Raw genomic sequence first — 14664 nt, forward strand, 5'->3', positions numbered from 1 at the left:
AGACACAAACTTGCAGTACCCCAAAGATTACTTATTTTGTAAATAACACTATTCTTTGCATTTCTGGTCAGATGCTAAATGCATTTCATTGGCTTTGTATATGTACTCAGCACATTGACAATAAAGTTGAATCTAATCTAATCTAATCTATTACTTGTTCACACGGTATTCAATATACCACAGGCTTTCTTTCTCCCTAATAAGGGAAAAGAGGCATCCCCATTTCACAATGACAGGGGAGATATAACAAAACAACTTACTGATTTATGGTGTTAAAAGTCTGTTGCATTGCTTTTTCCGAGCTCTGTGCCCATAGAACTTGGGTCTCGACTCCCTGGGCACATAGCCAGCTCGCTGGTTTCGGTCTTTCATGTACTCTCATGACACATCAGGTAGCTGCACTGGCCTTGAATCAGCCTGTCTCCAGAGCCACGACACCCTGAAGGCACATTTGTCTTTGGCATACCGAAAAGCGGCCGGACGTGAGGCCCTGAGAATAGGCTCCATTCCCACAAAGAACCGAAGTCAGCGTGTAACTCCAGGTCAGGGTCTTCAAAAGAACCTTGAAAGGGAAAAAAAGTGATATCAAAAATAGAAATAAAGCTTTTTCCGAAGATACAAGCAAAGGAGTCGCTGTTAGGCGCCATCATCCTCCTAAACTTTTACTTGGGAACTTTAAATAGCCAGTTTTCCCCATGCATCATGCAACTATCCCCCCATATTCATCAACTCTTTATGTTTAGATATATGCCATTAAACACAGCAAAACTCCTTTTTTTTTGTTTATTTTCTGACCTTTGTTTTCTCTGCATTCTGAACACATTAATTTTCTGCCTTCCTTTCCCAGTTCTACTTTTCCCCTTCCCGCCAAGACTTCACATGAGGAACACAAAATACAGGAGGAACTCAGCAGTATCTATGGAGAGGAATAAACAGTCGATGTTTCAGACCAAGATCAAGACAGGGAGAAGACTTAAATTTCTTCAGGGAAGGCAAAACCTCAAAGAGACTTCACAGTGAAACAGAAAATCATAAACACAAGAGATTCTGCAGATACTGGAAACCCAGAGCAACACACAAAATGCTGGAGGAACTCAAATGACCAGGCAGTATCTATGGAGTGAACAGTCAACATTTTGGGCTGATATCCTTCATCAGGACTGATCCTCTGTTTATTAAGGACCTTTGTCCAGGACTCGTCAGGTGCTAAGTACTGGCAGTAGTATAATTTGAAATATTAAGAGGTGGTAGGAAGTGCTATGCAAATAAAAAGATTTTGTTTTACTTTGAAGATATCCAATTCTGTGTATCAGTGGCAAAGTGATGGGCAATGTTGCTGCTTCACATCTCCAGTGGCCCAGGGTCAATCCTGACCTCCACCCAATCCAAGATTGGATGTTCGTCCTTTGGCCTCGTTTCCCCAGGTGCTCCAGTTTCTTTTTACATCCCATAGATGCGCAGGTTAAAGAGAAAGAAATATTAGCTTTATTTGTTGTATGCCCATTGAAACATATACTGTACATGGTCAAATGCTTTGTGTCAAAGGGTTAGTGACGATTGTGCTAGGTAGCCCGCAAGTGTCACCAACCTCTGGTTCCAACAGAGCATACAAACAACTCACTAATCCTAACCTGTACAGATTTGGAATATGACACTGTCGAGAATCAGACCCTGATCTTATAGCTGGCACTCTAAGGCATTGTGCTATCTGCTACACAACCGTACCATTCCTGTTGTGCTGGTTGTTTGGGTAACTGGCCACAGTGTTTCACCGCGACCATGGGTGAATGGTGGGAGAACCAAAATGAGAGTAATTGTTATAGGGCATCTGTGAGAGAAGAGATTACAGGGAAACACATGAAGGGGTTGGGGTTGCTTTGAAAACTGGGATTAATTCAATGGGACAAATATATTCTACTGTGTCCTTAAGAAATATAAATTTGTTGTCAGAGGTTTAAGATTGGGTTCATTGTTACCTGATCTCAACGAACCTTACTGATACCAAAGGCAAACTTGAACATTATCTCATTCCACACTAAATCTTACACTTTATGGTGATTTTAGTTCATATTCAGCATGTAATTATAGCAAGATGACACCACTCAAAGCAAGAAAATGATGTGTCAGGCAGCGAGAAATTGTGAACCCCTTGAACTAGTGTGGTCCTGCTGGTGAAGGGACTTCCAGGATGACAATAGCAGTTCAAGGAGCAACGCACCATCTCTCAGTTTTGGCAAGGACACTCCATCTTTGACACCTAATGGTAATGAAGGACTGGGATTATGGTTCCAAGTCAGGATGTTATACAGATTAGAGGGGGCTGTAAAAATGGTGATGCTTCCATGGCCTGTTTCTTTTGCCTTGCTTGGTGATCAAAGTCATGGGGTTGGGCAAAAATTAGCTTTACTTGTCACATGCACATCAAAGCATACAGAGAAATGCATTGCTTGCGTCAACAACCGACACAGACCGAGGATATGTTGGGGACAGCCAGCAACTGTCACCGTTCTTCCAGTACCAACATTGCATAACCACAGCTAACTAACCCTAGCCAGTATGTTCTTTGGAATGTGGTAGGAAACCCACGCGGTCTTGGGGAGAACGTACAAACATCAGCGAGAAATAAATGCTGGTCACTGGCGGCATAAACAGCACACTAACTGCTACAGCTAGAGTAACCCATGTGAGAAGTTAATGTCAACTTGCAGATGGTTATTAGCAAATAGTTTATTATTGTTACATGTAGTGTGATAGAGTGAAAAAGCTTATGTTTGCTTGCCATCCAGACAGATAAAGTGGATGTACATCAGAATTCTGAGGTGGTAAAACTGAAAGCAGAATCAGTATATAGTTTTGCAGTTACAGAGAAAGGGCAAGACAGGTAGACAAGTAAATTTCAAGGTTGTAAATTTGGAAATAGATGGTGTGTCTTTTGGAGCTTGGGAGGTCCATTCAACAGGACAGAAGCAGTTTTTGATAGGTGCTATTCTCCCGTCGCCATCCTGTAACAGGCCGAAGGGAACAAAAGCTCAGGGCATAGCCAATCAAGTGGTCTGCTTTGTACTTGATAGTTTTAAGCAACACACAAAATGCTGGAGCAACTCAGCAAGTCAGGCAGTGTCTATGGAAATGAACAAACAGTTGACATTTCAGGCTGAAACCCCTCATAAGGACTGGAAAGAAGGGAAGAAGGTGGGTGGAGGAGAAGGAGGATAGCTAGAAGGTGATATTTGAGACCAGGTGTGTGGAAAAGGTAAAGAGCTGGAGCGAAAGGAAACATAGGAGAGTAGGCTATAGAAGAAAGGGAAGGAGGAGGGGCACCAGAGGGAGGTGATAGGATGGTGAGAAGAGGTAGGTGGCCAGAGTGGGGAATAGAAGAAGAGGGGAGGAGGAGAGAGTTTTTTTTTACCAGAAGGAGAAACATACTCATTCATATTCATGCCATCAGGTTGGAGGCTACTCAGAGGGAATATAAGGTGTTGCTTCTCCACCCTGAGGGTGGCCTCATCGTGGCACAAGAGGAGGCCAAGGACCAACATGTCAGAACTGGGATAGGAATCGCACATAAAATCTTGAGCCACCCAGATTTTCCACTTTTGATGAAGATGTTTGATGAAGTAGTCCCCCAGTTTACAATTAGTCTCACCAATGTAGAGGAGGTCGCATTGGGAGCATGGGATAATGCTGAACCTGTTTATATTCAGGTGAGTGGATGAAGTCAGCTCGTACACCTTTCTAGTGCCTTTCAGATGATCGAAAGGCATTGGGGAACAAAGAGATATTAGTCTCCAGCTCCATGATATCCTAACTCTGACTTGCACTTGTAGCCACCACATTTATGTGGTTGGACCAGCTGAGTTTCTGATCAATGGTGACCTTCTCAAGATGGCAATGCTAGGGGTGAGTAGGTGATTGTGGCTGCCATTGGTGGTGCCAGTGTAGTGTTTCATTAATCCTATTATATTTCTCTGTTCTACTGTGAATGTCCACAAGTAAATGAATCTCAAGGTAGTATACAGCAACATATGTAGTTTGATAATAAACTAATTTTTAACTTTGAGTTGAATACAGTGGTAAGCAGTTAGACTATCATAGGAAATAATAGAGAATCTAACTGCTCTATTGTGATTAGCTGCCTACCAATACAAACCTGAATGCTGTCTATTTCTTGCTACTTGCTGGCAGGTTCTGCTTCATTTTCTGTCAATTACAGAGTACAAGTTCATAAATATGAAATTACTATGCACATTCATAGAAATGCCTTTGCAAGCTATGCAGTATTTAGCTATGAACCGACATTTTATGAGTGGTGTAATTAATCAGTAATAAATATACAAAGACATCTGTGTTATGGTTCATTATTATCTCATACTGAAATTGGATATTGACTCAGAAAAGTTGTTCGCATTTTCATATTTACAATCCCAAAGAGTCATAGAGCTTGAAGTATCTTAATCCAGGATGAGTGATTAAAATGGGAGATTTGTAGATCTATGACAGCAGTAATTGTAATGAATGAGTGACGGATGGGTAAATTGTCTCAGTTCCTGCCCTGAATAAATTATTGCAGATTAGAAATTCTGTTTGATACCCTCGGTTGTTTATTTGAATCATGCACTTTGATCTTATTAAAGTCCAATTCAATACTTGAGTTTGAGACCTATGTACCCAGGGGCTAGGGTTTTGATCATTGAGATACAAGCAATTAATAGCCACCAATAGTTTGTTTCTATTTAACTGCATGTTATACTTCATGAATGATTTTCTGTTCTGTGCAGAGTAACACAGTTTGTGAGTGCAGCAGGACATTATGCATCAAAAAAGAAAAAAATTAATAATAATGCTGGAGCAATACACACAAAATGCTGGAGGAGCCCCGCAGGTCAGGCAGCGGCTTTGGATGGGAATAAACAGTCGGCGTTTCGGACTGAGATGTTTCCCTGATGAAGATGCTGCCTGAGCCGCTAAGCTCCTCCAGCACGTTGTGTGTAGTGCTCTAGATCTCCAGCACGTTGTGTGTAGTGCTCTAGATCTCCAGCACATTGTGTGTAGCGCTCTAGACCTCCAGCACGTCGTGTGTAGTGCTCTAGATCTGCAGCACGCTGTGTGTAGTGCTCTAGATCTACAGCACGTTGTGTGTAGTGCTCTAGATCTGCAGCACATCGTGTGTAGTGCTCTAGATCTCCAGCACGTTGTGTGTAGTGCTCTAGATCTCCAACACATCGTGTGTAGTGCTCTAGATCTCCAGCACGTTGTGTGTAGCGCTCTAGATCTCCAACACATCGTGTGTAGTGCTCTAGATCTCCAGCACATTGTGTGTAGTGCTCTAGATCTCCAGCACATCGTGTGTAGTGCTCTAGTCTTCAGCACGTTGTATGTAGTGTTCTAGATCTGCAGCACATTGTGTGTAGCGCTCTAGATCTCCAACACATCGTGTGTAGTGCTCTAGATCTCCAGCACATTGTGTGTAGCGCTCTAGATCTCCAGCACGTCGTGTGTAGCGCTCTAGATCTCCAGCACATTGTGTGTGGTGCTCTAGATCTGCAGCACATTGTGTGTAGCGCTCTATACCTCCAGCACATTGTGTGTAGCGCTCTAGATCTCCAGCACGTTGTGTGTAGCGCTCTAGATCTCCAGCACATTGTGTGTAGTGCTCTAGATCTGCAGCACGTTGTGTGTAGCGCTCTATATCTCCAGCACATTGTGTGTAGCGCTCTAGATCTCCAGCACGTTGTGTGTAGCGCTCTAGATCTCCAACACATCGTGTGTAGTGCTCTAGATCTCCAGCACATCGTGTGTAGTGCTCTAGATCTCCAGCACTTTGTATGTAGTGTTCTAGATCTGCAGCACATTGTGTGTAGCGCTCTAGATCTCCAGCACATTGTGTGTAGTGCTCTAGATCTCCAGCACATTGTGTGTAGTGCTCTAGATCTGCAGCACATTGTGTGTAGCGCTCTATATCTCCAGCACATTGTGTGTAGCGCTCTAGATCTCCAGCACGTTGTGTGTAGCGCTCTAGATCCCCAGCATATTGTGTGTAGTGCTCTAGATCTCCAGCACGTCGTGTGTAGCGCTCTAGATCTCCAGCACATTGTGTGTAGTGCTCTAGATCTGCAGCACGTTGTGTGTAGCGCTCTAGATCTCCAGCACATTGTGTGTAGCGCTCTAGATCTCCAGCACGTCGTGTGTAGCGCTCTAGATCTCCAGCACATTGTGTGTAGTGCTCTAGATCTGCAGCACATTGTGTGTAGCGCTCTAGATCTCCAGCACGTTGTGTGTAGCGCTCTAGATCTCCAGCACGTTGTGTGTAGCGCTCTAGATCTCCAGCACATTGTGTGTAGTGCTCTAGATCTGCAGCACGTTGTGTGTAGCGCTCTGTATCTCCAGCACATTGTGTGTAGCGCTCTAGATCTCCAGCACGTTGTGTGTAGCGCTCTAGATCTCCAACACATCGTGTGTAGTGCTCTAGATCTCCAGCACATCGTGTGTAGTGCTCTAGATCTCCAGCACTTTGTATGTAGTGTTCTAGATCTGCAGCACATTGTGTGTAGTGCTCTAGATCTCCAACACATTGTGTGTAGCGCTCTAGATCTCCAGCACATTGTGTGTAGTGCTCTAGATCTGCAGCACATTGTGTGTAGCGCTCTAGATCTCCAGCACATTGTGTGTAGTGCTCTAGATCTCCAGCACATTGTGTGTAGTGCTCTAGATCTGCAGCACATTGTGTGTAGCGCTCTATATCTCCAGCACTTTGTGTGTAGCGCTCTAGATCTCCAGCACGTTGTGTGTAGCGCTCTAGATCCCCAGCACATTGTGTGTAGTGCTCTAGATCTCCAGCACGTCGTGTGTAGCGCTCTAGATCTCCAGCACATTGTGTGTAGTGCTCTAGATCTGCAGCACGTTGTGTGTAGCGCTCTAGATCTCCAGCACATTGTGTGTAGCGCTCTAGATCTCCAGCACGTCGTGTGTAGCGCTCTAGATCTCCAGCACATTGTGTGTAGTGCTCTAGATCTGCAGCACATTGTGTGTAGTGCTCTATACCTCCAGCACATTGTGTGTAGCGCTCTAGATCTCCAGCACGTTGTGTGTAGCGCTCTAGATCTCCAGCACATTGTGTGTAGTGCTCTAGATCTGCAGCACGTTGTGTGTAGCGCTCTATATCTCCAGTACATTGTGTGTAGCGCTCTAGATCTCCAGCACGTTGTGTGTAGCGCTCTAGATCTCCAACACATCGTGTGTAGTGCTCTAGATCTCCAGCACATCGTGTGTAGTGCTCTAGATCTCCAGCACGTTGTATGTAGTGTTCTAGATCTGCAGCACGTTGTGTGTAGTGCTCTAGATCTCCAGCACATTGTGTGTAGTGCTCTAGATCTGCAGCACATTGTGTGTAGCGCTCTATATCTCCAGCACATTGTGTGTAGCGCTCTAGATCTCCAGCACGTTGTGTGTAGCGCTCTAGATCCCCAGCACATTGTGTGTAGTGCTCTAGATCTCCAGCACGTCGTGTGTAGCGCTCTAGATCTCCAGCACATTGTGTGTAGTGCTCTAGATCTGCAGCACGTTGTGTGTAGCACTCTATATCTCCAGCACATTGTGTGTAGCGCTCTAGATCTCCAGCACGTTGTGTGTAGCGCTCTAGATCCCCAGCACATTGTGTGTAGTGCTCTAGATCTCCAGCACATCATGTGTAGCGCTCTAGATCTCCAGCACATTGTGTGTAGCGCTCTAGATCCCCAGCACATCGTGTGTAGTACTCTAGATCTCCAGCACATCGTGTGTAGCGCTCTAGATCTCCAGCACGTTGTTTGTAGCGCTCTAGATCCCCAGCACGTTGTGTGTAGCACTCTAGATCTCCAGCACGTTGTGTGTAGTGCTCTAGATCTCCAGCACATTGTGTGTAGTGCTCCAGATCTCCAGCACGTTGTGTGTAGTGCTCTAGATCTCTAGCACATTTTGTGTAGCGGTCTAGATCTCCAGCATCTGCAGTACCTCTTGTGTCTGATGTGGAAAATCTGTAATGAAAGCAACAAACCTCCAGATGGTCAGGCAGCATCTGTCACAGAGAAACAGAAATGATATTCCAGGTCAAAGAGCTTTTTTTAAAAAATGAGACATGGACAAAATAGCAGAAAAAACAGGTCCTTTGGCCATTGAATCTGTGCTGACCATGAGCAACCATTTTTATATTAATTTGGATTTACATTTGATTCTCACCACATTCCTGTTACCCATGTCCTCACCACCCCACCTCCAAAAGTGGACTGTCGATCCATCAACCTGCTGGGATGTGGGAAAAAACTGGAGCACCCATAAAAAGCTCGTGGTCACAGGGAGAACGTGCAAACTCCACAGAGAAGTTAGTATTTTTATTTACTTGTTTAGAGGTACAGTGCAGAACAGGTCCTTCTGGTCCAATGAGCAGCATCTCTGGACAACCCATCTATTTAATCCTAGCCTAATCACAGGACAATATACAATGACAAGTAAGCTACTAAACACTACATCTTTGGAATGTGGGAGGAAACCAGAGGATTTGGAGGATATCTATGCTCTCACAGGAAGGATGTACGAACTTTGTAAAGACTGCATCAGACTTGCACTCCAAATTTTGACACCCCATATGTAATAACATCATGCTATCTGCTACTGTGGTACCCTGGGTTGCTGGAGCTGTGGGTCAGTTGTTCTACTGCCTAGCCTGCTGAGTGTTCCAGCATTGTCCGTTATTATTGCCACACATATCAAAGTTTCTGGTGAACGCAGCAGGCCAGGCAACATCTCCAGGAAGAGGTACAGTCGACGTTTCAGGCCGAGACCCTTCGTCAGGACTAACTGAAAGAAGAGCTAGTAAGAGATTTCCTCGTGTTTGTGTTGTCTGTTATTATTCTTACTTGGGTATGACATTGGCACTTTCACACTAATTGCCAGTTTTCAAAGTTCAAAGTAAATTTATTATCAAAATATGTATATGTCACCCTGAGATTCATTTTCTAATGGGCATTCACATTTGAACAAAGAAATACAATAGAATCAATGAAAAGCTATACACAATGTCAAATCAGGAGCAACCTCCTCACTTGGCCCAACTCTAGTCATCAGACCAACGAGTGTAAGATGAATTTAAAAATCATTGCAACCATTGTTTTATGCAGTTTGATTGAAATCAATTTTATTTGTGTGGTAACTAAAAAGTATCAAATGAAACACCACCTATGTTGTGTTTTATTAATGCCTCACCCTAAATGTGAGAGTAAATCTAAAAATATTCCTCAAATTTTTTACTTTGACCTGAAACTCATATGGAGCAACCCACTTGAATTTTGGGGCTTCAGGCCAACTCAAAGTCTGCATATCCTGTAGTAAGTAGCTCACCTCCTGAGACTCAAATCCACCTACAAGGCACAAGTAGCATGTTAAAATATCTTCCATATACTTGGATAAAAACAGATCTAATAGAAATCAGGAACTTTGACACCATCCAGCATAAAGGATTACCATACAAGGACTGATTGATGGCTCTAGACCTGTACTCTCTGGAATTCAGAAGAATGTGGCGGTGGGGGGGGGGGGGGGAGGCAGAATCTTATTGAAACTTATAAAAAGTTGAAAGACCTTGACAGAGTGGATATAGAGCAAATGTATCCTATGGGGCAGGAGTCTAGGACCAGTAGGCATATCCGCAGAATGGGACATACATTTAGAACCGAGATGAGAAGGAATTTCTTTAACCAGAGAGTGGTGAATCTGTGGAAATGATTGCCACAGGGGACTGTGGACCCCAAGACACTGGGTATATTTAAGGCAGAGATTGATAGATTCTTAATTAGTTAGGGGGTTATGGGGAGAATGCTGGAGATTGGGACTGAGAGGGAAAAGGATCAGCCACGATGAGATGGTGGAGCAGACTTTATGGGCCTCATGGCCTAATTCTGCTCCTATATCTTATAGTCTTATAAAGTATCTCATCTGACCTGCAGTTGTACTGGCATTAATCTACTGATGTCCTGTTGTTTAACAAATTAAATATAATATCCATTTTTAATAACTTTATAGTTTGATTAAGCTACAAAAAGCAACTCTTTTTAGATCATTTAATGTGGCTTATGTTAAAGAATTATTAAATTCAAGGATATCTGAGGATCAAAATCTTGAATCAAATAGAATAATTTTAATTGGTTGTGTTCAGGACTGATAGAAGGATATTTTGGACTTTTAATCGAATCGGTAGCCAGGGAAATCCAGTGGGATATTAGAAATGAAGCCAATAGTAAAATCAGACATAATCTTACAGGATGAGAGGGCAGCTTTGACAGCCATGCACTCACTTCCTACATTTACCTACTGTGTTCTTATGTTGCTGAAGAGTTTATCGATAACCAGATTTTTAGATTACAGAACCGAGGCTGGATGGAAGGTGAAGTCAAGGCCAGGATCAGAACCTCTATCAAGTCAAGTCAAGCCAACATCACAGGCACATTGATTCAGGTAACACAGAACATAAATTATACATAAATTCTATATAAATTATACAAGACATTGAAGAAACAGACTGCTAAACCAGATGATAGTGCCAAAACACAATTAGGAACAAGTCAATGGTAGTGCAAGAGTTTTTCTTGGTGTTGCATTGCTGAGGCAGGGTTAGGACTGTGCAAGTCACTTCAATAAGCTGATGATTGTAGGAACTAAGCTGTTCCTGAACCTGCTGGCTGGGAGTTCTGTACCTCCTGACTGATAGTAGCAGTAAGAAAGGGGCATGGTCCAGGGAGTGGGGATCCTGAAAGATAGATGCTGCCTTCTGGAGGCAGTGCTTCATAAAGATGGTGGGAACAGGTTTGACCTTGATGGACCAGGCTGCGTCCATTACTTTCCGCACCATCTTGCATTCCTGTGCATTGGAATTGGCGTACCAGACCACGATGCAAACAGCTGAGATACTTTCTGGTATGACCAGATCATATTGAACAGTGTCCACATGGCCAACTCTTTCTTATATTCTTTTAAGGTGAAGAGAGGGGTGAAAAAATTTGGAAGTCCATTCAGCAGCTGAGAGGACATGGTGAAATTTGGGTTGCTGAAAAATACAGGTGAGATCCCATCATAGGAACATGAAGAGTGTTTGACCCCTGGTGCCACTGACAGTAGCTCCAAGGCTTAATGTTCTATTCATGAAGCTGATGCCCATCCTGATTTATAAATGTTTAATTGAAAACTAGAGGCACAAGCAAGAAAAATGACTCATTGTATCCTCAACCTAAGACTATAATGTGGCCATTGAAACGTGCAATGGCAATTCTGAAGCCCCTTTCATTTTATAGTGGCATTCATGTTCCTGTAATTAAAATTGTGATTAAAACTGTAACAAATTGGCAATTTATGTGCTATTAATAATGTAATACCACTTAAACTATAGTGAATACTATAATTGGAAATGATGTATTCCATTTATTAATATCAGCAACAGTTTGCAAATATATTCAAATGATTGTGATGGAGAACTACTGCAATCCCAAATGCCAAGGGGCAGATGTCGATTGTTAGGCAGTTATGGACAGGAAGGGAAACTTGGCAATAGGCCTCCAGTCAAAGGCTAATGAAACTGTCGGACACAAAATCCTTCAGAATGTAAAAGGCTGTTCAGCCCATTATATCACAGATGTCTGTTCATAAGTGTTACCCAATTCACCTCACTCCCATTTAATCCACGTCTATTCCCACAATCACCACAAGTGCATTCATAGTGACAGCAATGTCACAGTTATATGCATTCAGCTCACTGTGTCAATACCAACCAGAAGGCACCCATTCATATTAATCTCTCTACTGCCACAATGAGGCCAATCTCAGATTGGAGGAGAACCACCTCATATTCTATTTGGAGAGCCTCCAACCTGCCAGTATGAGTATCGATTTCTCTAACTTCTGGTAATTTCTCCCCCCGATCTTCTCTTTTTTCACTCCCCATTCAGACTTCCCAGTTACCCCTTCTGTTCTGCTTATCACCTCCCTCTGTTGCCCTTCCTCCTTCCCTATCCCCCATGTTCCACTCTCCTCTCCCAGCAGATTTTTTTTTCAGCCTTTTACCATTTTCTACCCATCACCTCCCAGCTTCTCACTTCATCCCCACCCACCTGCCTTCCCTCTCACCTGGCTTCACCCATCACCTACTAGCTTATACTCCTTCCCCTCCCCCTTCTTATTCCGGCTTCTTCCCCCGTCTTTTACAGTCCTGATGTAGGGTCTCGGGCTGAAACGTCGATGCTTTATTCCACTCAAACGCTGCCTGACCTGCCGAGTTCCTCCAGCATTTTGTGTGCGCTACTCTGGATTTCCAGCATCTGCAGAATCTCGTGTGTTTATATCAACCCCTCTACTAGCATTTGGGCTGCAGTCTTCTTTGCCTTGGTGATTCTGGTTCTCGCCGAGGCATTCCTTTAATACTGACAGTATCTCTGCTTTTACCATTCATTCAGGCAGTGTGTTCCTGACTGCAGTAATTAATGCAATGAAATGCATTAATTCACACTTCTTTATGTTAATTTTCATCAGCCATTTTTCCTGTCTCTGCCTCATTATTTTTACATTTCAATTTACTTTTTCTTACCTGTATTTATTCATTTTTCAGGATTTGGGGATTGCTGGCAAAGCCACCATTTGCTGCCTATCTATAACTGCCCTAGTCAATTTGGTGGTAAAAATCCTTTTTTATTTATGTTATTACTTTATTTAGAGGTCCAACAAGCTGCACCACCCAGCAATCCACCTATTTTATCCTAGCCTAATCATAGGACAATTTATGTACTATTTACGCTACTGAAAGTACTAACCAGACTGAGGACTTCCAAGGATACACAGTGTATCGGAAGGATAGGCAGGTAAGCAGAGGGGGTGGTATGGCTTTATTGGTAAGAAATGATATTAAATCATGAGAAAGAGGTGACATAGGATCAGAAGGTGCAGAATCCTTATGGTTTGAGCTAAGAAATCACAGGGGTAAAAGGACCCTGATGGCAGTGATATACAGGCCTCCTAACAGCGTCCGTGATGTGGACTACAAATTACACCAGGAAATAGAAAAGTTTTGTCAGAAGGGCAGTGTTATGATAATTGTGGGGGATTTTAACATGTGAGTGGATTGTGAAAATCAGGTCAGCACTGGATCTCATGAGAGAGAATTTGCAGAATGTCTACGAGAAGGTTTTTTAGAACAGCTTGTTGTTGAGCCCACTAGGGGATGGGCTGTACTGGATTGGGTATTGTGTAATGAACTGGAGGTGATCAGAGAGATTGAGGTGAAGGAACTCTTAGGAGGCAAAGATCATAACATGATTGAGTTCAATTTGAGAATGAGAAGATGAAATCCGATGTGTCAGTATCTCAGTGGAGTAAAGGAAATTACAGTGGCATGAGAGAGGAACTGGCCAAAGTTGACTGGAAAGGGACACTAGCGGGTAGGACGGCAGGGCAGCAGTGGCTGGAGTTCATGCGAGAAGTGAGGAAGGTGCAAGACAGATATATTCCAAAAAAGAAGAAGGTGAGAGTAGATATGAGACTGATAGAAAATGATGCTGGAGAAATTGTAATGGGAGATAAGGAGATGGCAGAGGAACTGAAAGAGTATTTCGCATCAGTCTTCGCTGAGGAAGACATCAGCAGTATCCCAGACATTCAAGAGTGTCAGGGAAGAGAAGTGTGCACAGTCACAATTACGACAGAGAAAGTACTCAGGAAGCTGAATAGCCTAAGGGTAGGTAAATCTCTCGGACCAGATGGAATGCAACCTCATGTTCTGAAGGAAGTAGCTGTGGAGTTTGCAGAGGCATTAGCAATGATCTTTCAAAAGTCAATAGATTCTGGCATGGTTCCGGAGGACTGGAAGATTGCAAATGTCACTCCGCTATTTAAGAAGGGGGCAGGGAAACAAAAAGGAAATTATAGACCTGTTAGCTTGACATCGATAGTTGGGAAGTTGTTGGAGTCGATTGTCAAGGATGAGGTTACGGAGTACCTGGAGGCATTTGACAAGATAGGCAAAACTCAGCATGGTTTCCTTAAAGGAAAATCCTGCCTGACAAACCTATTGCAAATATTTGAGGAAATTACAAGTAGGTTAGACAAGGGAGGTGCAGTGGATGTTGTGTATTTGGATTTTCAGAAGGCCTTTGGCAAGCTGCCACACATGAGGCTGCTAAACGAGATAAGAGCCCATGGAATTACAGGAAAGTTACATACGTGAATACAGCGTTGGCTGATTGGGAGGAAACAGAGAGTGGGAATAAAAGGATCTCATTCTGGTTGGCACAGGGGTCCATGTTGGGGCCGCTTCTTTTTACGTTGTACATCAACGATTTGGATTATGGGATAGATGGCTTTGTGGCTAAGTTTGCTGATGATACAAAGATAGGTGGAGGGGCCAGTAGTGCTGAGGAAACAGAGAGTCTGCAGAGAGACTTGAATAAATTGGGAGAATGGGCAAAGAAGTGGCAAATGAAATACAATGTTGGAAAGTGTATGGTTGTGCACTTTGGTAGAAGAAATAAACAGGCAGACTATTATTTAAATAGGAAGCAAATTCAAAGTTCTGAGATGCAACGGGACTTGGGAGTCCTCGTGCAGGATACCCTTAAGGTTAACCTCCAGGTTGAGTCGGTGGTGAAGAAGGCG

The 14664-nt window shown here is 43.3% G+C and overlaps 1 long non-coding RNA gene across 1 annotated transcript in view; it reads right to left on the reverse strand.

Annotated features, from left to right (window-relative positions):
• Window positions 1-543: 543 nt before the first annotated feature.
• LOC134344991 (uncharacterized) overlaps window positions 544-14664 on the reverse strand; it is a 49311-nt gene continuing 35190 nt past the window's right edge. The window contains exons 2-4 of the long non-coding RNA XR_010017583.1: window positions 7990-8053; window positions 4151-4200; window positions 544-562 (exon numbers count right to left, since the gene is read on the reverse strand). This is a non-coding gene — a long non-coding RNA (uncharacterized LOC134344991). The remainder of the gene's footprint in view (window positions 563-4150; window positions 4201-7989; window positions 8054-14664) is intronic.

This window comes from Mobula hypostoma, chromosome 4 (assembly GCF_963921235.1).
Source record: "Mobula hypostoma chromosome 4, sMobHyp1.1, whole genome shotgun sequence".
Lineage (NCBI taxonomy): Eukaryota > Metazoa > Chordata > Chondrichthyes > Myliobatiformes > Myliobatidae > Mobula > Mobula hypostoma.